Source organism: Apium graveolens, chromosome 5, assembly GCF_009905375.1.
Source record: "Apium graveolens cultivar Ventura chromosome 5, ASM990537v1, whole genome shotgun sequence".
In the NCBI taxonomy this organism is placed as follows: domain Eukaryota; kingdom Viridiplantae; phylum Streptophyta; class Magnoliopsida; order Apiales; family Apiaceae; genus Apium; species Apium graveolens.
Genome location: NC_133651.1, coordinates 104,884,440 through 104,907,044, shown reverse-complemented (window position 1 = coordinate 104,907,044; position 22,605 = coordinate 104,884,440). Strand labels below are relative to the sequence as shown.

The following is a 22,605-nucleotide window of genomic DNA, read 5'->3' as shown; positions in this document are numbered from 1 at the left end:
GTGTAGTTAGTCTTATCAAAAGTAGGGATTTTGATGCTACTGATTTTCTGTGTATTCATTCTTCCAAGATCTTGAATCTGTTTACTTTTAGATTTTTCTCTGATACCACTTGTTAGGTAATGAATTGCACACAGGGGGGGTGAATGTGTTTTTGTGTTTTTCTGCTTTTCTTGAAGTATTTATGGTGATGAACAAAGTAAATTAAAACCTTGTAGTTAAATGTGTTAGAACTGAATTTAAACAGGTAAGAACAATGAGCACAGATCTTTCAAAACTCACTTAATTTTATATTAAAATTAAGAATGTCTTGCTAAAAAATTTCTAGGCTCTTTGTTGATAAAGAGATTAGCTTCTTCCTTGAGAGAATACAAGATTTATTATCTCAATTGTTACCTCTAACAAAGCATCCAGTGTTTACTTTATAGAACTGTAAACACTAGTTATTACACAGTATGCAATAGCATGTACTAAACCCTATTTTTGGATAACCAAATCTTTCTATTTCTGGCTTACTATATCTTTGCTAATCTTGCACGCTTGTAACTTTACTTTTCCAGTTAATCTTGGCCTTTGATATTGTACTCTTCAAACTGCTTTTTGTAGGCTTATCAATCCAACTGATTGGATTGTTTGTTGATTGATAATCTTGGATATTGAACTGATCTGCACTTTGTACTTTGAGTTTTACCTCGAAATCTCCAGTTTGATCAAAAGAGAACTTTGACTTCTCTATAACACGTATTCTGTGATTTGAAAAGATCTTGACTTAAAATATTTTTCACAAAACAGATTTATTCAACTTCAAGCTTCTTCATAATTCTTCTGAGGCATGATCTTCTTGATCTTCTTCCAAATAGAATTCTTAGGCTTGACATTGTTTACAGAAAAAGACTTCAGTGTGCCCTTGAACCTTTTTACAGACTTAAGTGGTACAATATAAAATGCAAACTTAGATTACAATACAACTTACTTAGGATTGTCAATTTGACTTAGTCTTGTTATTGTACAGGCATGTCTTGCACAAACATACTCTAAAGGAAAACAACTTAAGATGTTAGAAGCTAAAAAATATATATAGCATTAACAACATACCAAATCAACATATTAAATTAGATAAAAAATAGAAGTTAGCAATATAGAAATGAACAAATTAAATTAGATAAATAGGATAAAAAGTTGATTCACCATGGATACCTAAAAGTTTTCCTGGTAAGCCGTATGAGATACGGAGATGGCGAGAAGTAAAGTTATAAGTCCTAACAATATAAAGCAGACATAGCCAAAACATTGAAATTAAATAATAATAAATTAAATATTTATCAAGGGGAGGAGGTGCAAGCACTTCTTATATACACATGGCTGGCCCGAATTATATGAGGCAAAGAGTCTAAAACTAGATTAGAATTGTCTATTCATTTTCATTGTCTCTCCGGTTATAAAGTTTTAATTCTATAATGAACAATAAGGTGCAAAGAAATTAACATAAAACAAAAAGAAAATATAATTACCAGTTTCAAGCAATTCTGCCGTGCTAGTCCAGCTCCAACAACTAGGTGTGCAACTATCATTTTACCTGAAAGCATGAGAAGAAAAAATCAGAAAAAGTTTATTTACCATAGTAATGTAAAAATAGGGAAATTATTAAAGGAGCCTGCCTTAGGAAAATCCATCTCACGGGTTTCTGATTTCAATATACTGAGATGATTCTTTTGTTAGTTATGGCATGAAAATACTTATATAAAAATATTAGTAAAGATTTAATAATTTTAGCAAATTAAACAAAAAAAATATATTTAAATCAGAAGTCTTCTGGTTTCATGAATCACATCAATGAAGTAGCATGCATATGAATTTGTAAGATGTACATATTTCAAAGCAGTCTATTCGAAATTGTTTCCACAAGCCAGTTATGCACTTCTCTGCCGGTACTGGGTGTGCATAGGGAAAATGCAATCATTCATTAATCAACTGTGCACATAATTCTCCACTAAGGTTTTGCAGATTCTGATAAACAACGACCAGAGTACCTCTCTGAATTCCGACACAGAATTGTTTCTACTGTTTGCTCTCTGAACTATGCATACTTCTATATCCTTATCGCCTGAATCAAACCCCCAAAATTACTGAATCTTTAACAATAAAGGAATAATCTGAAATCATTGTATTCCAGCTAAACATATTTAAATTTAAAGCCTAACAAAAAGAAACATGGCCGGAAACGAACCTGAATGAACGAGAATACTTGCTATAAAAGATGACTTTTGTGTTTCTTCTTTGCAGTAATTGTCCGACTACTGATTTCCTTGCAGTAAATGTTTGTGCAGTTACAAATAGGCGATGGAGGAAACCTCAAAAATGGAAGAGAGCGCAGAAGCCTAGGAAAATAGTTTTAACCTGTTTTAGTAACGCCACACCACCTGCTAGGGATTTTACTTTATATAGATATAAGATTACATATCTTGGTTAACTAGTTAAACAAATAAATTCAAGTTAGGGACAACGAACAAACCTTTTTACCATAATCGAAGAGGTGAACGACGACATGGGATGGGAGAGGGCAGGGGAGGGGGTAGGAGAGTCGATAAGGTATGGAGTTTGAGATGAACTGGTAAAGGACTAAACTAATCAATGTTTTAACTTTTGTGACTTTGTGGAAAATAAAAATGTTTTTTTTAAGTTAAATTAAGAATTAAATTTAATTAGACACTGTTTGCTAATTTATTTTGTACATATTTCATGTTTTAATATTTTTTAATATAATATAAATAATATAAATATTTAAAAACTATTTAAAAAAATTAAAATATATATACTAATTTCAGATACAAATGTGTCTATATCTGTATTCAAATATTCGAATCCGGATACAGATAACATCTGATTACCTCATATACGAATACTATCCATTTTTTAATATGAATATAAATATTTCAGACACATATCAAATTTTTTGAAGTTTTTGGACAACCCATGCTACAAGGAGCGGTCCCTGACATCTCTAGATCAAGGATGTCACACATAACTAAATTTTGTTGATCATGGTTGTACAGCTGCAATGATGATGAACCTAATAAAAGCGGCATATGTTCTGGGACCGTTACATGTCCTTAAGATCACATAAACCATGTTCTTGTCGCTAGAGGCCAACCTCGGGTCTCATGAAAAATGTAGAACATATGGATCAACCATGTTGAATGGGAGACGTCGTGAAAATTATGACCGTAATATGGAACACAACGCAGTGAGGAAGAAGAGTTCATCGCGAGACTCATAGGTTCATAATTTTGCATCTTTTTAATACTTATTTTATGTTTATTTTCGTAATTTTAGTAACAAATAATTTATTTTACTTTTTTAACAAAATAAATAAAATCAGAATTTAAGCAATGAAGGAGGTGGACTATTCTTGAAGTCAAATGAATTGGAGGGAAAATCGAATACTTGTTGAAGAAGAAAAATGAATATAAGGAAATATTTTAAGACACCGATTTGTAATCAAAGGCCCAAACCCATCACATTTTACCTATAAATATGGAGCTCCTCTCTTGTATTTGAGACACTTAAAATTTTATTTATTAGCGTACTCGTAGGTTAAATTTTATTGTCAAAACTTTTCTTCTCGTTATTTAATTCTCAGCAAGTTATTTTCGACGATCTCGGTTCTTTATTCTCTTTTGTTAATTCGGCAAGTTGCAATCCAGGGAGTAGTTGTACTTTATATTCATACTTTAATTTTTCTTGGTCAGGTTTGACTTTTCTTTACACATCAAATTGTCCAACGCTTTATTACATTAATTAATATACTATTATATTCACTCGACTGTATGTTTGCTTATTACGTAATCATGTTTTGTTTTTTTATTATATTAACATGCCTAGCTAATTTTCTTTCCCCATGTTGTTCCCAAACAATCTAACAACTAGAATTACAGAAGGGAGGGTTGAATGCAGTTCTTGGTTTTTTTCGATTTTAAGAACTTCTCACAAATGTAAATATATCCGTGTTTGAATATGTAAAAGTGCGGAATGAAAATATAGATGTAATTAAACACAAGGATTTAAAAATGCCTGATGGAATGAACTTATATATATATATATATATATATATATATTGATGATAAATCTGTGATGCAAATATGCACACAGCTGCTTACGAGTACGATACACTTAGAAAATATAAATTCTTAACAGATACAACTTTTTCTATTTCTCAGTTCTTGCTTTCTTATTTTCAACTTACTACACTTGGTTTATATATCACCAAGTTACATGATAAAAAGACAAACTAATAAGACAAAAGTGTCTTAGTCTAATTACATGTTGCTCCATTTCTCCATCCAACATCTTTGAATATTTTCAAGTTAGCATGGAAGTGGAAATGCTTTTTTGTTCTCTAAAACCTGTTAATAGGCTGCCACATTCCATTTGTATACAATCAACCCATGTGACTGTCAAGTCACTATCAACTGCTTTTTGAATTTGATCATCCTTTGAAACTCTGTTGGATTATCCGTTGAGACTTTGTTGGATTATCCATTGAAAGTCTGGTTGATCATTCTTTGAAACTCTAGTTGATCATCCGTTGAAACTCTAGTTGATCATCCATTGAAACCTTGTGGAACATCCATTGAGAGTATCTTCATAGCAGTTAACTCTATTTCACTTATGAAGATTACAAGGCATCTAATATTTACAATTAACCAACCTATTTTGCATATCAATCTAGTAATCAACATGACTTAGAATATCCTACAACTTCTAGTTCTCTAAGGCATTAGAATATGCAGGAATGTGCTACCAAAACTTATTTAAACATAAGCTACTCTTTCAATGGATGACAGAGTACATTATCCATTGAAAGCTACAATTACACTTAATCAAATCTACTAAGGTGTGGCGCCCTCCAAACCCGGGTCAGAAGTTTGGGGTCCACACACACGCCTTATCTATAACCTGCTTATAACAATAATAAAGATAATCATAATATACAGTGACCCTACTTACCAACTACCACGGATCGCAACAGGTTAAAGTATGCACACAAGCCACACATCTACTTATATTACATATCGTTGAAATCCCAACTATTCCAAACTCAAAACTAAGTATTAAACATTATTACAAACTTTTACAGACTTAAATTATCCCAAAAGAAGCCTACTAGCTCAGCTCAATCAACCTGAACCCCTAGCTCTCGCGCTGGACTGGGGATCCGCGGTACCAACTGGTTCCTTCTTAACTGGAAAAGAACAGAAACAATATCGCACAAATGAGCTAACTAGCTCAGCAAGTCAAAATGACAAAACTGAGAATAATGATCATCAAGTGAACATGATTATGATATCAAGTGAACAATGGATTATGATTTAGAATTGGATATTATATTTTCATATTAAAAACCAAGGTTAGGCTGCTGATCAGTCACGCACTAATCCCGAGCAAAGCACACAGCACTGCTCTAACTACTGGATCCAAGGCACACATTGGCCTAACTTGACCATTATATGGTATGACCACGAATCTGGTCCACAATTTTATAAAAACAATCCAATTCTAACATAATAACAGAATAAGCAATAATAAGCAATAACCAGAATCATTAACAACATTTGATGTTCCATAATGAAATGGTTTTAATCTGCATAAGGATCAACATAGTATTTTTAAAGTTTGGATGCTAGGTAATGAAAGAATTGGATAAAATGAATCAATATTTCAGGGTTTCAAGGATTTGGTCTTCCACAGCATAAAATATAAAGATTTGAATGTGTAAGCAATCTGGTTCAGTGTTTAATATTTAGTTTGTATGAATTTGTGGAGAAATATCGTATACTTGAGGTTCGTGTTTGGGTATACAACAATCAAGGGTATCGAAAGAATAAGGTTCATGGCTCAAGAACAATAACTGGAATCAGGGTTTGGGTTTCAGTGCTTCAAAGCACTTGCAATATCAACAAGACTATCAAGTACTACAATATCTCGAGAAAGTTCAGAACACTTGCCTGGTATTAGCTTACTTGCCTGGTATTAGCTTACTATCCTGCACTCGCTTCCAATCACAATCGTCTTACTCCTCAACTACATGTTTCCCTTTCCTACGTCTTCCCTCTTCTGCTCACATATCATAAGCATCTATCAATAATAAACTCAAATGATTATATTCAACACATACTTCTATCTACCCTTCGTTTCACCCAAATCCGATTAACGGATTGAAAGTTATGCAATAATCAAGTAAACGCCGAATATATAAACCGATAGTCAATCAACAAGTTACGTATAACACATAATACATCACGTAATCAATGACATATCGTTTATAAAGAAGTCTCGGGTCATAAATAGGCTTTCTGGTATTTAAAATGATTTTTAAAACATTTTCCGAAATTAAAACGGGTCGTTGGATCAATTTCGGGTTAATAAACAGGGTTCGGTTGGCCAATTCTGGCTCCGAAATAATTTTAGAATAATTATCGAGCCTTAAAAATAATTTATAATAATATTTTAAAGCTCAAAACTATTTTTTGGAATTTTTAAATCATTTGTAAATAATTAAATCTAATTAAGTAATTAATTAAAATCAATTAATAATTAATTAAATCAATTAATCAATTAATTTTTGAATTAATTGACTAATTAATCAATTAAAAATTTACTGAAATTAATTAACTAATTGATTCAGATTTATTTTTGAATTATAAATAATTTTCGGAATTAAAATACTAATTTTTAGAATTTTCAGAAATTAAAAACGAATTTTTATAATAAAAATAAATAGGAAATATGATTTTTAAACATTTTTAAAACAGGAATCCTAAATTTGCAAATTCTGGAAACTTCAGGGACCAAACTGCATCATTTTCAAAACTATAGGTACTAAACTGTAATTTTCCAGCCCCGACGCCGGAAAATACAAGGGTGGCCGGAGAACACGTTCCCGGCGTCCTCACCCCACCAACACCTCCAGATCACATCTATACTTTACCAGGAATTCGACCATGCCAACAAATCGTTCTAATCATCCCTGAGTTGGCCGGAATTTGGCCGTGAAGTTTGCTAGTTTCCGGCAAACTTCGGAAAATTTCAAATGACAACTCCCTTCTCTACAGACCTCGGTGATTCATGAAACTTATACGACTAGATTGCAAATTTCACAGAGAAACAATCCACTATATCACAACATCAATCTATCCCAGAATAAGAAACCCCCAAATTTCAATTAAGAACATTCATACGGGTTATAAACCCTAATTTTGAAATTCGAAAATTAAACCTACTTTTGAGCATGTTATTGAACTCCAAATCAGACGTATAATATATCAAAATTATCAGGAAAATAAGCTCTACAACATGCAATCATCAAATCATATAAACAATCATCCGAACAAAAATTCATATTTTTAATAAATTTAATTCAAAAATAAATAAAATTATAAAAAATAAACCTTGATTTCTGCAGTAAAACGAAGCTCAGAATCTGGTAGAACACTTCAAATCCTTCGTTTTGGTTACTCAAGCTTTGAAAACAGAGATCAGTAACGCCTTCGTTTTGCTATTTGATTCTTAGAATAGTTTATGTGATCAGGGTTTTTCTCTGAAAATTATAAAATTAACTATCTGCAAATGATTTTGATACGAAATAAAATACGGTAAAAGACTATTTATAATTACGGAAAATTAGTATCCCTTTGGATCATTCCGGATATTAAACGGTACATTTATTTATAAAAACTGATCCAAACGGTATCGGTTTTCGGGATAATTATCCAAACCAGTACAATTTGTACTGCGTTCTTGGTCTCAGCGTCTGGTTACACGTACTACGAAGTGATAATTGGGATAGTTTAATAAAAAGCTCCCGTTTATCGAAAATACGGGTTTTATTGATTTATCGGAACGAATAATGTATCGAAAATGTTACGTCGGGACCCGCGCAGAACAAACCGTACGCCGGATCGAAAAAGTCGAAATATGGAATATGCTCGGAATATTACAATTAGGTTAGGAAGGAGTTCTCGGAAGAGTTTTGGGTTCCAAAAACGTAACAACGGATGACGTCGGTTGGTTCCCGTTTTTATAAAATAGGTTTTAAATAAATACTCGGAAAAAGATTTTAGAAATTTCATATGATTCTTATAAATCCATAAATCAACATAAAAATAATTAGGAAGATATGACAATTATCTATGTTTTATTTTGGACATATAAAAATTAAAATACTCAATTAATATATTTTTTTTGAATATCCAAGTACTAGATAACATATTTAACAATTAACTCATAGAATAGATACTGAACACACACAATAATTATTTAATAGCTAAATAATCACACGATATATCCCGGATATTACATCCTTCCCCCCTTAAAAGGATTCTGTCCTCAGAATCTCCTAAGAAAACAAATGACGGTACCTTTCTCTCATATCATTTTTTAACTCCCAGGTTGACTCTGCAACCTTTGGGTTTCTCCACAATACTCTTACTAACTTTACCACTTTATTTCTCAATACTTTCTCTCTCTCCTCTAGAATCTCTATCGGGCTCTCTACATATGATAAATCTGCCTGAAGCTCTATTGGCTCATATTCTATTACATGCTTGGAGTCTGGATTATATTTCTTGAGCATTGATATATGAAAAACTTTGTGAATGTGCTCCATGTGCGGTGGTAACGCTAACTCGTAAGCTACTTTGCCAACGCGCTTTAGGATCTCAAAAGGTCCGACATATCTTGGGCTTAGCTTCCCTTTCTTCCCAAACCTCGTTAGTCCTTTCCATGGTGATACTTTTAGTAATACCAAGCTTCCTTCTTCAAATTCCATGTCTTTCCTTGACTGATCTGCATATTTCCTCTGACAATCTTGTGCGGCTATCAATCTCTTCTGGATAATTTCAACAATTTCCTTTGTCTGCTGTACCAGTTCAGGTCCAAGTATCTTGCGTTCTCCTACTTCGTCCCAATATATTGGAGATCTACATTTGCGTCCATAAAGGGCTTCATAGGGTGGCATCCCAATGCTGGCATGATAACTATTATTGTAAGCAAACTCTACCAAAGGTAAATGTTCGTCCCAACTTCCTTTAAAGTCAATAGCACAAACACGCAACATGTCCTCGATTGTCTGGATCGTTCTTTCACTTTGGCCATCCGTCTGGGGGTGATAGGCCGTACTCATATTCAGTCTTGTTCCCAAACATTCTTGAAAACTCTTCCAAAATCTTGAATTAAACCTTGGGTCTCGATCAGATACAATAGACACAGGAACTCCATGACGAACCATAATTTCCTTAAAGTACATATGGACCAACTTGTCAAGCAAAATTTTTTCATTTATAGGCAGAAAATGAGCTGACTTGGTAAGTCTATCCACTATAACCCAAATGGCATCATCATTAGCCCTTGTCCTTGGTAATCCAACTATGAAATCCATGGCAATATGTTCCCACTTCCACTCTGGAATCTCCAATGGCTGTAACAATCCACTTGGTCTCTGATGCTCTGCTTTAACTCTCTGACAGGTATAACATTTGCTAATCCATTCCGTAGTTTCCCTCTTCATGTCTGGCCACCAATAATTCTTCTTTAAATCTCTGTACATTTTGGTACTCCCTGGATGGATGGAATATCTTGAACTATGTGCCTCTTGTAAAATTTTATTTTTCAGCTCCGTCACTGGTGGAATCCAAATTCTAGATGAGAACCTCAAAATACCTTGATCATCCTTTTGCGTGCATAACTCTTCACCTACCAAACAATTTATATCTTGATCCATTACATCTTCCTGACATTTCTTTATTTTCTCCAATAACTCCGGTTGAAAAGTCATACTGTATAATTTCGCTTCCTCAGGCTTGCAAACTCTAATTTCCAATTCCAATTTCTGAAATTCCTTATATTTATCTTCAGGTACTGATAACACATTCAACCTTTCCTTCCGACTCAATGCGTCTGCCACAACGTTAGCCTTACCGGAATGATAATTAATCGAGAAATCATAGTCTTTGATCAACTCTAACCATCTCATTTGCCTCATATTAAGTTCCTTCTGTGTGAATATGTACTTTAAGCTTTTGTGATCCGTGAAAATCTTACACTTTTCTCCATACAAATAATGTATCCAAATCTTCAAAGCAAAAACTATGGCTGCTAGCTCCAAATCATGAGTAGGATACTTTTGTTCGTGTGGTTTCAATTACCTTGACGCATACGCAATCACCTTTTCGTGCTGCATTAAAACACATCATAGTCCTTTGTGAGAAGCATCGCTATAAATTACGAAATTCTCTTGATCGTCTGGAAGTGACAAAACAGGTGCCGTGATTAATCTCCGCTTCAACTCCTGAAAACTTCCTTCACACTTGTCGTTCCATATAAACTTTTCATTCTTTTGTGTAAGCTTTGTCAATGGTGTTGCAATCCTTGAGAAATTCTGAATGAATCGTCGATAATATCCTGCCAATCCCAAGAAACTTCTTACCTCAGTGGGTGTTCTTGGTCTCTCCCAATTCGTAATTGCCTCGATCTTTGCCAGGTCCACTTTGATCCCTTCGTTACTGACTATGTGTCCTAAGAACTGAACTTCCTGTAGCCAAAACTCACATTTCGAGAATTTAGCATATAACTTCTTTTTCCTTAAAATCTCTAAAGTTGTCCTCAAATGTTCCGCATGATGCTCTTCCATTTTTGAATAAATTAAAATATCGTCTATAAACAAAATAACAAACTTATCCAAATACTCCTTGAAAATTCTGTTCATCAGGTCCATAAACGCTGCCGGGGCATTGGTCAACCCAAAAGACATCATTAAAAATTCGTAATGTCCATACCTTGTTCAAAAGCTGTCTTTGGTATATCTTCTGGCTTGATCTTCAGTTGATGATATCCTGATCTTAAATTAATTTTGGAGAAGTACTTGGCTCCCTTCAACTGGTCAAACAAATCGTCAATTCTGGGTAACGGATACTTGTTCTTGATTGTCAGCTTGTTGAGCTCCCTATAGTCGATGCACAGTCTCATGCTTCCATCTTTCTTCATGATGAATAATATCGGGGCTCCCCACGGGGATACACTGGGTCTGATTACTCCTTTCTCTAACAACTCCTACAACTGCTTTGCTAACTCTTTCATCTCAACATGCGTCATTCTGTACGGGGCCTTGGATACTGGTTCTGTTCCAGGTGCTAAGTCGATCGCAAATTCAATTTCTCTATCTGGAGGAAGTCCTGGTAACTCGTCGGGAAACACGTCTGGAAATTCATTCACAACTGGAATATCTTCAAGTTTTGTTGGTTCTTGACTTCTGTCGATCACATATGCTATAAAATGCTCGCATCCTTGCCGTAATAACTTCTTAGCTTGAATCATTGTTAAGAACTTCTTTACTTGCTTCTGTCCCTTGAATGTTACTATTCTTTCGTCTGGCATTTTCACCATTACCTTCTTATTGCGACAATCTATCTGGGCATCGTGCTTAGATAACCAATCCATTCCTAATATAACGTCAAACTCCCCTAACTTAAATGGTATCAAATCTACGTAAAACTTACTACCAAAAATCTCAATCTCACAATTCCCACAAACTTGATTAGCAGATACACGTTCTTGATTTGCTAATTCCACAATCATTATTTCATTTAAACACTCAACTGGACAATTTAACTTACTAACAAAATCTTGTGAAACAAACGATCGGGTTGCTCCCGAATCTATTAACACTTTGGCACATAAAGAATTCACATTAAGCGTACCTGCCACGACATCCATATCCTGGATAGCATCTTTCACAGACATATCAAAAACTCTAGCCCTTGGAGTCTCATTCACTGTTGGGGTAGATCCCATGATCCTCAATCTATTACTGACTGGGGCTGGTGTCTTGCAATCCCTGGCCATATGTCCTGGCTTCCCACATTTAAAACACGTAAATCCAATGGCTGGAACCTTTACTGCTGGATTTCAGATAGGCTGATCCTGGTTTGCAGGCTCCCTTGCTGGCTGATTTCGGCACTCCCTCGAATAGTGCCCTTTCTGGTTACATTTGAAACATACCACATTCAACTTATTATAAACTCCCCCATGCTTCTTCCCACATTCCTGACAATCCGGAAAAGTTAGTCTCAACTGATTCGGCTGATTTGCATTAACTGGACGGTTGCTCTGGCCTCCGTCTCCTGCATTCTGTCTTCTGATATTAAAATTTCTCCCTAGCTGAAACTTGCCCTTCTTACAGTTTGGAAGCTTCCCTGGTTGTGACTGGCCCTCATTCCCTTCAAATTTCCTTTTCTTGCTTTCATTTTCCTTCTGAAACATCTCACTCTCTGTCTCTGCGATCATAGCCTTCTGTACTACTCCTGCATAAGTATCCAATTCAAAAATGGCTACCTTCCCTCTGATCCATGGTTTCAAACCTTGTTGGAATCTCTTAGCCTTCTTCCTGTCAGTATCTACATACGACGGTACATACCTTGACAATTCCTCAAACTTACCCTCATAATCTGTTACTGATATGTTCCCTTGCTTTAATTCTAAAAACTTCAGCTCCATTTGATCCTGAACAAACTGAGGAAAATACTTTTCTAAAAACAATTCTTTAAACCTTTCCCAAGTAATTACATATGTACCTTCCAATGTCTTCACCATCTCCCACCAATATGTGGCCTCATTCTTCAAATAGTAACTTGCAAACTCAACCTTCTGTTCTTCCTTTACTTTCACTAAGGCAAATGCCTTCTCTATTTCCTTTAACCAAACATTTGCTTCAATTGGCTCTAAGGAACCCTTGAATTCTGGTGGGTTTACTGCTTGAAAAGTTTTAAAAGTTACCTGGGGGTTGGTCTGTCTTTGTTGTTGTTGTGCCAGGTGAACTGTTTGTTGGGCCAAGATTTGAAGAATCTGGGCTATTGCTGGGTCCATGGGTCCTGGGTTCATATTTGGATTTGTATCATCTTGGTTGTTATTGTTGTTGTTGTTGGTTTCTTCATTCTGGGTGTTGGTGCGGCTATTTTTTCTAGGAGGCATTTTCGGTAAAGAATCAATCAACTTATTTAGCTTTTGAATAAATCTTTTGCATAGAAGAACTTTGCAAAATAGAAATATCTCTTTTTTAAAAACAGTTGTAACTAAGTAAATTGCATGCTTCTTTACAGAATATAAACAGTTATGGAAAACAGGGTGCATGGTATCACAGGGGTATAACTGGTGCAATAAAGTAAATGACAGTAATGGAAAGGAAAAGGTACTGATATATATAGATCAAAAGTTTTAGGTAATACAAGCGTAAAGACGCTTCAGAAGTAAAAGCAAAAAGGGTACAACAACCTACTCACTAGTCAGCATAGCTAGTTTATAAATACAACTCAAAAGTCTACTGATACACACTACACACTACTGTACATACTACATAACCATAACAACACTGCTCAACATCTCCATCTCTGAATCTCTGGCTCATGGCAAATCTGGACCTCCTATCTCCTCAAGCTCCTCTAGAACCCACTTAGCCCACTCCACTAGGAAATCAGGGGTGATGTCCTCATGTGTAGCCTCAGCAATCCTCACAGCAGCTGCTATACGAAACACCTGGAGCCTCTCTTTAAGTCGCCTCTCACCACTCCCCATCTCTCTGGTACGCATGATATGTAATAACTCCTGGATCTGACCCTGTAGGAATCGCTGCTCTATAAGGTAAACCTCAAACTGATGATATGGGACATGATAGGAAGAGAACTGGAAAGGTACTCCTATGACTGAATGACTAGTAAAGCCTGAATCAGCAGGTGGGGGTCCTCTGACAGGTGGCCTCATACCTGGAGGTGGAATAGCCTGCAATGGTACGGGCTGCAACACAGGTGGAGGTAATATAGCCAACACTGGTGGAATAACAGGACGTGGATCCGAATACGGCACTCCAACTGAAGGCTCTGAGTGATCAGCTGATACGGGAATAAAAGAGTCGGCCATTGCTGCTATCTCAAATCATATCGTAATATCAGAATCTCGTACCATAACGCGAATTACACTAATACCTGATATACCGAAGCACTCAACCCCTCGACGTTCTATCTCTCTATTCCTTACTTCTAATCCTAACCCTCCACCCATTCCCGTCAACCTAGGCTTGTGTCAGTGACTTATAACCTGTAGCTCTGATACCAAACCTGTGGCGCCCTCCAAACCCTGGTCAGAAGTTTGGGGTCCACACACATGCCTTATTTATAACCTGCTTATAACAATAATAAAGATAATCATAATATGCAGTGACCCTACTTACCAACTACCACGGATCGCAACAGGTTAAAGTATGCATACAAGCCACACATCTACTTATATTACATACCGTTCAAATCCCAACTATTCCAAACTCAAAACTGAGTATTAAACATTATTACAAACTTTTACAGACTTAAATTATCCCAAAAGAAGCCTACTAGCTCAGCTCAATCAACCTGAACCCCTAGCTCTCGCGCTGGACTGGGGATCCACGGTACCAACTAGTTCCTTCTTAACTGGAAAAGAACATAAACAATATCGCACAAATGAGCTAACTAGCTCAGCAAGTCACAATGACAAAACTGAGAATAATGATCATCAAATGAACATGATTATGATATCAAGTGAGCAATAGATTATGATTTAGAATTGGATATTATATTTTCATATTAAAAACTAAGGTTAGGCTGCTGATCAGTCACGCACTAACCCCGAGCAAAGCACACAACACTGCTCTAACTACTGGATCCAAGGCACACATTGGCCTAACTTGACCATTATATGGTCTGACCACGAATCTGGTCCACAGTTTTATAAAAACAATCCAATTCTAACATAATAACAGAATAAACAATAATAAGCAATAACCAGAATCATTAACAACATTTGATGTTCCATAATGAAATGGTTTTAATCTGCATAAGGATCAACAGATTATTTTTAAAGTTTGGATGCTAGGTAATGAAAGAATTGGATAAAATGAATCAATGTTTCAGGGTTTCAAGGATTTGGTCTTCCACAGCATAAAATACAAAGATTTGAATGTGTAAGCAATCTGGTTCAGTGTTTAATATTTAGTTTGTATGAATTTGTGGAGAAATATCGTATACTTGAGGTTCGTGTTTTGGTATACAACAATCAAGGGTATAGAAAGAATAAGGTTCATGGCTCAAGAACAATAACTGGAATCAGGGTTTGGGTTTCAGTGCTTCAAAGCACTTGCAATATCAACAAGACTATCAAGTACTACAATATCTCGAGAAAGTTCAGAACACTTGCCTGGTATTAGCTTACTATCCTGCACTCGCTTCCAATCACAATCGTCTTACTCCTCAACTACCTGTTTCCCTTTCCTACGTCTTGCCTCTTCTGCTCACATATCATAAACATCTATCAATAATCAACTCAAATGATTCTATTCAACACATACTTCTATCTACCCTTCATTTCACCCAAATTCGATTAATGGATTGAAAGTTATGCAATAATCAAGTAAACGCCAAATATATAAACCGATAGTCAATCAACAAGTCACGTATAACACATAATACATCAGGTAATCAATGAAATATCATTTATAAAGAAGTCTCGGGTCATAAATAGGCTTTCTGGTATTTAAAATGATTTTTAAAACATTTTCCGAAATTAAAACGGGTCGTTGGATCGATTTCGGGTTAATAAACATGGTTCGGTTGGCCAATTCTGGCTCCGAAACAATTTTAGAATAATTATCGAGCCTTAAAAATAATTTAGAATAATATTTTAAAGCTCGAAACTATTTTTCGGAATTTTTAAATCATTTGTAAATAATTAAATCTAATTAAGTAATTAATTAAAATCAATTAATAATTAATTAAATCAATTAATCAATTAATTTTTGAAATAATTGACCAATTAATCAATTAAAAATTTACTGAAATTAATTAACTAATTAATTCAGATTTATTTTTTAATTAAAAATAATTTTCGGAATTAAAATACTAATTTTTAGAATTTTTAGAAATTAAAAATGAATTTTTATAATAAAAATAAATAGGAAATATGATTTTTAAACATTTTTAAAACAGGAACCCTAAATTTGCAAATTCTGGAAACTTCAGGGACCAAACTGCATCGTTTTCGAAACTAAAGGTACTAAACTGTAATTTTCCAGCCCCGTCGCCGGAAAATACAGGGGTGGCCGGAGAACACGTTCCCGGCGTCCTCACCCCACCAACACCTCCAGATCACATCTATACTTTACCAGGAATTCAACCATGCCAACAAATCGTTCTAATCAACCCTGAGTTGGCCGGAATTTGGCCGTGAAGTTTGCCAGTTTCCGGCGAACTTCAGAAAATTTCAAAAGACAACTCCCTTCTCTACAGACCTTGGTGATTCATGAAACTTATACGACTAGATTGCAAATTTCACAGAGAATACAATCCACTATATCACAACATCAATCTATTCCAGAATAAGAAACCCCCAAATTTCAATTAAGAACATTCATACGGGTTATAAACCCTAATTTTGAAATTCGAAAATTAAACCCACTTTTGAGCATGTTATTGAACTCCAAATCAGACGTATAATATATCAAAATCATCAGGAAAACAAGCTCTACAACATGCAATCATCAAATCATACAAACAATCATCCGAACAAAAATTCATATTTTTAATAAATTTAATTCGAAAATAAATAAAATTATAGAAAATAAACCTTGATTTCTGCAGTAAAACGAAGCTCAGAATCTGGTAGAACACTTCAAATCCTTCGTTTTGGTTACTCAAGCTTTGAAAACAGAGATCAGTAACGCCTTCGTTTTGCTGTTTGATTCTTAGAACAATTTATGTGATTAGGGTTTTTCTTTGAAAATTATAAAATTAACTATCTGCAAATGATTTTGATACGAAATAAAATACGGTAAAAGGCTATTTACAATTACGGAAAATTAGTATCCCGTTGGATCATTCCGGATATAAAACGGTACGTTTATTTATAAAAACTGATCCAAACGGTATCGGTTTTTGGGATAATTATCCAAACCAGTACAATTTGTATTGCGGTCTTGGTCTCAGCGTCTGGTTACACGTACTACGAAGTGATAATTGGGATAGTTTAATAAAAAGCTCATGTTTATCAAAAATACAGGTTTTATTGATTTATCGGAATGAATAATGTATCGAAAATGTTGCGCCGGGACCCGCGCAGAACAAACTGTACGCCGGATCGAAAAAGTCGAAACATGGAATATGCTCGGAATATTACAATTAGGTTAGGAAGGAGTTGTCGGAAGAGTTTCGGGTTCCAAAAACGTAACAACGGGTGACGTCGGTTGGTTCCCGTTTTTATAAAATAGGTTTTAAATACTCGGAAAAAGATTTTAGAAATTTCATATGATTCTTATAAATCCATAAATCAACATAAAAATAATTAGGAAGATCTGACAATTATCTATGTTTTATTTTGGACATATAAAAATTAAAATACTCAATTAATATATTTTTTTTGAATATCCAAGTACAGATAACATATTTAACAATTAACTCACAGAATAGATACTGAACACACATAATAATTATTTAATAGCAAAATAATCACACGATATATCCCGGATATTACATAAGGTGTTTTTGTAGCATATCATTAAGTCTTCAACATAATCCTAACAATCTCCCCCAATTTATGTCTACTAGAATTGTAGGCATAAATTTAGAGGGACTTGATGATAACAAAACACCTTTTTACATAGAGATTATTCAACAGTAGATAAAACTGAAAAGTGCTGCAATTTATTGAAAGTTGCACAAAAGAAAGTTCATAGAAATCTCATAAGCCATTTTTCAAGGTGCTCATCTAGTCTGAACAAATTAATCTTATCTCCTTGAATGCCTAGTCTTCTTTCCCAGCCTTTCATTATTCTCTTCAATTTGATGTTGGAGTTGTCTATAGAACTCAGATTCATCTTCATTAGATTGATCCAACATTTCCTACATTCTCGTGAGAGTTTCATTGCTTGAAATCTTTAGTTGATCTTCTAGTCTGAAGAATCTTCTTATGTTCTTTTCATCCTTGAACTCCATTAACCAATATGGCCTCAAATGCTCTCTATCCCCAATGTAATGAATAGTTAAGACTCTTAGGAGTGCATTTGGGTCTCTCCAGCTTTGTCTTATTCTTTCAATCTGATTGAGTATCTACTTCTTGGTATCAATATTAAATCCAAAGTTTTTCTTGATTGAGAAGAAAATCTTCACTAAGACAGAGAAGCCTTCATTGAGAATCATATGAAGAGGCCAAGTAAACTCCTTTCCACCCTTGTATCTGAATAAAAGTCTTTCCAAGAAGTCTGTTGTGGGCATCGATAACTCTCACTTCATCTAGCTCATCCAGATAGAGATTAATGTCTGAAAACTTCTTAATGTCACAAATGAATAGTTGATCTCCTTTATTGACTGTAGATTTGGGCTTGGGTTGAGTTTTGAATTTGGATGGAATAGATTTGACTGGATTGCTTGGCATGTTCTTTCTTCTTTTAGGATGAGGTTGGAATTGGGAGATTAAGATCAGGAATGGGTAGGCTTTCCTAGTCTATTGGTTCATCCTTTGAAATAATTGGTTCACCATGAAAATTCACTTCAAGATTGACCTTGAATTCAGCTTTCTTCATTGTGGGCAAGGTTGATTGATTTGTAGTAGTAGACTGGGTAGTGTTAGTCGCTAAACACGTGCTAATAATACACACAAGTATACGCATTCGCAAGTAATATAGAATTATTTCTAGTTTGTTTCCACAGAGACTGGCTTGGTTAACTATATAATTTATGCACTTATGCACCGATGATATGATTATTATCCAATGCTAAGACGATAACAATTTGGATTTGATTATAACTATGAAATTAAACTAACAATTATAACTAAGAGAGTTAAAGAGGGTTGTATATTATATGAGACAAAAATGGGATTCTAACTTCATTAAATACTTCATTCAATAGCCTTATTGTTCTTAACCTTAGCATGCAATGGTGATGACACTAATCAGATAACACAAAACTGATAAATGCCAACTTTCGTTGCACGAATAACATACTACCAGACATCCACAAAAGAGATAGAAGCTGAATAGACACCAATTATATTGAGACCCTATATGTCTATAGAATTTGACAACATAAAGGTTTAAAGCACAAGTTATCTATCATGATTACACAGGGCAAGTAAGATGGTTAAAATTACCTACGAATCATGCATAAGAATAACACATGAACCTATGCTAGCATGGCAAGTTCTAAATCCTTAAATTCACTGTCGCTTTATTAAAGATTAACACACTATCTTATAAGTTTGCGACTCTTATAAGACGAATAAGCACAACCAATACTAGGTTATCATACAATCACCATACACTAACGTATCGAATAATTTAACTCAAGAAATCCATAAATAAATCGGCTAGAACTCCACGATAACGATTACCCCATAATCGGACTCATCATCAACGTGGGTTCCGATGAAAGCATGGTATAATAAACGTAGTCTTTATACTGAATAAATAACAAAACCAAGTACGAAACAAGAGTAAAGTTCACAAATAAGAAAACTAGCATCCAAGTTATAACTTAGAACAAAGATTCACAAGTAAAAACAAGATCTTCTTCGTCTTTGTTGAATCATGCTAAAACGGTCTTCTTATGGCTCTCCTTGTGCTCTCGTACGTCTCTCTCTTAAAACGTCCTTTATTTGAATATATATAGCAGACCCATGCAAGATAGAAGTTCTCCAATCGTACTTAGAATAGAATCAGGATTTTGCAATCCCGACCCGGCGCGGCCGCGCGCTTGACCAGCGCAAGCGCGTTGCCTCTCTGACAACCTGCCGCGACCGCGTGCTTGACCCGCGCGGGCACCCCATATTTCTGGAAAAAACTTCTGATTTCTTCTTTTCCTTGCTGCTTCGATCCGGCTTTCCACGAGCTTTCATTCCAACACAACCTTAACACCAAATTAGCATCAAAATAATGCTAATTCACCTGATTACCTAGATAATGCCTGAAATGCAAAAACACTAGAAAACACATATTAACACTTAACAACTTGAGTACAAATGCATCAATTCAAAGCTTAATAGAGCATTATAAAGTGTCATAAATGCCACTCAACATACCCCCAAACTTGGATCGATGCTTGTCCTCAAGTATAAACAGACTCAAAGAACAAGAAACAAAAATGCATGAATGCATGAATGCAACTAAATGAATGCAATGATCCGAATAGAATAACTAAACCAATCAATAAGCAACATCTCAACAAATGCAGTTACTCACATAAAAATCAATCAATTCATACAAATCAACTTACAAACTAGAGACGTGCATGTGTGCAAATGCTTACAAATATATTATCGCAACTAGATCAATAATCATGACTTACTACTCATCAAAGCAATCGCAAGGTTATAAATAAAATAAAAAGCTAGACTTAAAATAACTTATAACACTTCATTTCTTATATAGGAGTTTTATATAGATTCATGCTTTTATTCAAACAAAATAATACACATATGTTTATTTGATCGTGCAATGAGTGAGGTCCACAAAAGACTTATACAATAGTACCCATGTAGCGAACGTTAGGTTAGTGGATCCCAGACTATAAAAGCCTTAGGTCACTAGGCACAAAGTCCCCTAAGAACTTAATAACTCGAGTACTGGAGAGCCCACTCATGATCAATTATACATTACACTTATTCTTGTTTTTTCCTTTTCTTTTTTTATTTTTTTTTTCTTTCAATTTCTGAACAAGTGCGTTTCGCTCCATCTCGTTCAACCCTAGACTACTCATATAAATATGAGCCGGCTACTAGCCATTTGACACCTAACCACAACAACTAGCAATGAAAACCAATTTTTCTCCAATTTCTAAAAATCCATGTTATTTTATTATTAAGAGAATATCCTAAATTTTAAATATAAACAAGCGATTAGACCTCGACAAACAAACAAACCATGATCATGATCTAGCACTTAAGCAACCTATAAGACTTAGTGAAATACAAGTGTCTCTAGCATGTAAATCAACTTAATACGAGTTAACATCTCTAAACACGACATCACTACACTAACATCAATATCACAAGTCAATCGGAAAAATCATCTAAGTGGTAATGTTATAATGTGTTGGGAATATGTTGTGAACTTGATGATTACATTAATAAAACACCTTAGTAGAATTAACTTAGTGAAAAATGTAGCACTCGACGGATGATCAGATATAGTCCCGACGGATGACTCAATATAGTCCTGACGGATGATGATTTGACATCCATCGAGTGAGTAGCTTATGTAACAATAAGTCATGTAGCACATTTCTGCAAACACCTTTGTATAGATTCTGTAGTAGCATATAAGTCATGTTGACTATAATTAGATATGCAGAATAGGTTGATTAATTGTAAATATAAGATGTCTTGTAATTCTGCATAAATGAAATAAAGTCAAGTGTCAAATAGCTACCCGACGGATGATCAACAAAGCTACCCGACGGATGATCAACAAGGCAACCCGACGAATGATAATCATGTACCCGACGGATGATCAATTCAAACATCTGTTGACAGTGACAACACAGTCACATGCGTTGAGTGTTTGCAAAAGGAATGTGGCAGCCTATTCAGCTGGGTTTTTGAGAACAAAGAAGCATTACCATTTCCATGCTATTATGAAGATATTCAAAGATGCTGGAATAGAGTAGTGAAGCAGCATGGTATTAGACTTCATATGTTTTGTTTTATTATCTTGTCTTATTACTATGTAATCTTGGTGATATATAAACCAAGAGAAGCAAGTAGAACAACAAGAAGACTAAGCAATTACATTCTCAGAGAAACAATTGTAAGCTGAATCCTGTAGCATTTCTCTGTAAGCTTAGTTGTTCATATTTGTAAGCAGCTGTGAGCTATTCAAGCTTCACAGGGTTCTCTCGATATATTTATATATATATATATATATATATATATATATCTGGTGGATACATTCAAATCCACTAGAAAGTTTTTAAGGACTTGTGTTTTTATTACTTGTGTTTTGATTTATCTAACTCTTCATTCCGCAGTTTGCAAATCAAATATTTATATATTATTAAGTTAGAACCATTTTCCATTAATCTCAAAAAGTAGCCAGAATTATATTCAATCTCCCCCTTCTGTAATTCTTGTTGTATTGTTAGGGACTAACAATTGGTATCAGAGCAAGCTCTTGAAGCATAAAGAGTTTAAAGATCATAACAAACAACAAGATGAACAAGAAGGATGTTGGAGTCAAGATTCCTATTCTGGACAAAGATAATTACCATCACTGGAAGGTAAATATGCATCTTCATTTACTTTCTCAAGATGAGGCCTATGTGGATTGCATAGAGAGAGGTCCTCATGTACCAATGAGAGCTGCAACTGAAAATGAGCCATCAGTTCCCAAGCCAAGGCATGAATGGTTAGATCCTAATATTGAACAAGTCAGGAAGGACAAGAAGGCCATGAATATCTTATTCATGGAGTTGATGGTGACATGTTTGACAACATCATCAATTGTAAGACATCCAAGGAGGTTTGGGACACCATTCAAATAATTTG

At 34.8% G+C, this 22,605-nt stretch overlaps 1 long non-coding RNA gene across 8 annotated transcripts; it reads right to left on the bottom strand.

Moving 5' to 3' along the window:
- Nucleotides 1-266: 266 nt before the first annotated feature.
- Nucleotides 267-2,638, bottom strand: LOC141724346 (uncharacterized). Of its 8 annotated transcripts, XR_012576608.1 has the most exons (5): nt 2,510-2,635; nt 2,225-2,375; nt 2,028-2,101; nt 1,866-1,928; nt 267-1,573 (listed from the first exon to the last, which is right to left on the bottom strand). It is a non-coding gene; the product is annotated as an uncharacterized LOC141724346 (long non-coding RNA). The 8 variants fall into 8 exon arrangements; XR_012576604.1 differs by having other exon boundaries at nt 267-867; nt 971-2,101; XR_012576609.1 differs by having other exon boundaries at nt 267-1,256; nt 1,509-2,101.
- Nucleotides 2,639-22,605: the final 19,967 nt, after the last annotated feature.